We start from the raw sequence: 2,696 nt of genomic DNA on the forward strand, positions 1-2,696 counted from the left end.
TGAAAGCTGTGACGAAGGAAGCACGAGCCAAGTCAATAGCTTCTCCTTTCTCGCTAAATTGGTTTGCTAAGCTCACTAGTTCCTCCACCTTTCTCATCCTTAAAGATTGAATACCGTCTAGGTTTTGTGGTGATAACAAATATTTCGATATTGTTTTCTTCAGAAACCTGAAGATGCATACAATAGCGTATACAGATGATTTCAAACACAAAAAAAGAGTTAAACAAGAAATGAAATATTGTTCTTATATAGAGTAGAGTAGAGTTATTACCTCCAACGAGCCGAGGGAGGAATCCATACAATGGAATGTTTATGGTGATCAAAGGCTCGCATCGGGTCGTTAAAGGATCGAGCGGACATGACATTTTCGTATGTTCTAAGTGCCTCTTTAGTTGCTTCTGGTGAAGATATAACCACTGCGGTTAACCTTCCAAGCTTCAAACTCATTATAGGTCCGTAGGTTTTTGAAAAATCAGCAAGTGAACGGTGAGGATTGCGTCCGAGTTGGAATATGTTTCCGACCAATGGTAATGTCGGAGGACCAGGCGGAAGCTTGTTGCCGTGGCTAGAGCTCCTCCGCTTTTTTGAGGTGGCAATAAATAAGAAAAAGAAGAATGTTAATAGAAACTAGAGAGGCAGAGACATGCCTTGATTTAGTGAGAGGTCCATTGGATCGGTCGACCGTTTTTTTTTCCCTTTTTTCTAGTCTTTTAGTATATAAGGAAACTGGACTTTATATTCATCAATTTAAGTTTCATTAATGAATTTATCAACGAATTCAAAGATATTAGTATCTAATATGGAGAAGCAAGTTCGCATGCAAAACCCTCAATCGGTATTATTTGCCTGTTGTATATAACACTTGCCTAAACTGCTGGCATACATGGAAAATATTTGATACAAATTAATTATTAATTTTGATAGCTTAAATGAAGAGAATATAACATTTAATGTAGTGTATTGTATATTGGACGTTGATTTGTCATTAATTATTCGGATTTAAAACATATGCGAAAAGTATATGATTGTAGAACTATAATGACGCATGGGAGACATAGAAACCAGCCTGCCAAATTTGTATGCAGCCATATTGATATAGTACGGCTGAGATTATAGTTCATCTGTTGAATCCCACATCACATTAACTGGTATTTGGCAGCTAAACCATGTACTTAGGTGTACGTTACTCTCTTTTATCTGTTGTTAGCTGTATTTGTTTTGATATTAGGTTAAGCTGCCCAATCTGGTTTTTTCCCCTCTTTATGTGTTTCTCTTGATATTTTTGTCAATTAATGTATGAGACAACTCAAACTTTATCTTCTTAACTGCAAAAAGGCAAAATCTTAAATTAATTGGTTTATTTATCTGATTTTGTGATCGTTTAATAAAAGGTCAAAGTTGGTAGTATAGTAAAAAAAAATTAGCTTGAATCAAATGGGTTTTTTACTAGTATCAACTGTTAGTACTAAATCTCGGATGGTCGTGGAACACAAAAAAAAATATCATAGGTATAAAAAACAAAAGAACATCAGTAGTATATAGTCTTTTTTTTGATGTAACGGTGGTGGAAAGTTGGGGACCACGGTCACGGCTCACGGGCCCCGACAAGAGTTGGCTATAACGTTCGGGCTAGTAAAAACAGTAGTGTTTTAATGATAATTATTGTTTGTAGTTTTAGGTTAAATAGTGGAGTCACATGAGCATTTTTATACTCATCACTTCTTCTTCTTCTTCTTCTTCTGCAATCTCCATATTAAAATATAAAAAAAGAAACGTTAAAAGTACATCTGAATCTGCATTTTAACCTGCAAAAGGCTTTGTAGTTGTCGCTTTTCTCTCTTTTATACTTATATATGTTTTCCATAGATTCCCTTTTCACCTTTCCGACGATGTTACCAAAGTCAAACCCAAACCCCTAAGTGCAACTTTACCCCTTCTTTATTCAAAAAAATACTTAATACAAACCTTGTTGTTGTATTAAAACAAACAAACCACCCCACTAATATCAAGTGGGATTACCATTGTTTCTCATTTAATCGCTCTCTAATTAAATTAGCTAATAAGAAGATGAACTTTGACTTTTTTTTTTTGTTTTTTCCCCCTAAATTAAAAGGATGGTGCCAGCGAGTTAAAATGATGTTGAACTTTAGTGAAGTGATCCCACAGTTTTGTTTTGTACCAACGAGCGTTACTCGTGCGTGAATCTTGGTCCAAAAACCTTAAAACTGGGTAAAAGGTAAAAAAAAAGAAAAGTAAACCAACACAAAGCCACACATACTAAAAAGAAAAAACTAACAAAAGAGTCAGAACAAAACGAAAAAGGGCAAAAAAAAATGAAAAGGTCAAAATCCCATCACCCGAAAAAGCGACCTCAACAATGCCTCCTCCTTTCCCTGACGCCACCATCACGATATAGACCAAACATTTATGTTTTTTATTTTTCTTTTTCTTAAACCATTGGTGATTATAATCCGGTATTGTATATATGATTTTATGAAATGATTAAACATCATATTAGTCGAGCAAATTAATAACAAAACTGAACATCTAATCTTAAAATTGCCGATTATGTTATCATGCACATGCTGTAGCTAGCTGTTAAACCAATGGTCTAGCTAATCAAATCTGATTTAACCGGATCCTTATTATCATCACCGCATAGCTCCAAACCAAAAAAAAAAAAAAAAAAAAAAAAA

The 2,696-nt window shown here is 34.5% G+C and overlaps 1 pseudogene; it reads right to left on the bottom strand.

Moving 5' to 3' along the window:
• The window catches only part of LOC104784423, a 2,678-nt pseudogene extending 1,872 nt beyond the window's left edge, over nt 1-806 (bottom strand).

Source organism: Camelina sativa, chromosome 4, assembly GCF_000633955.1.
Source record: "Camelina sativa cultivar DH55 chromosome 4, Cs, whole genome shotgun sequence".
In the NCBI taxonomy this organism is placed as follows: domain Eukaryota; kingdom Viridiplantae; phylum Streptophyta; class Magnoliopsida; order Brassicales; family Brassicaceae; genus Camelina; species Camelina sativa.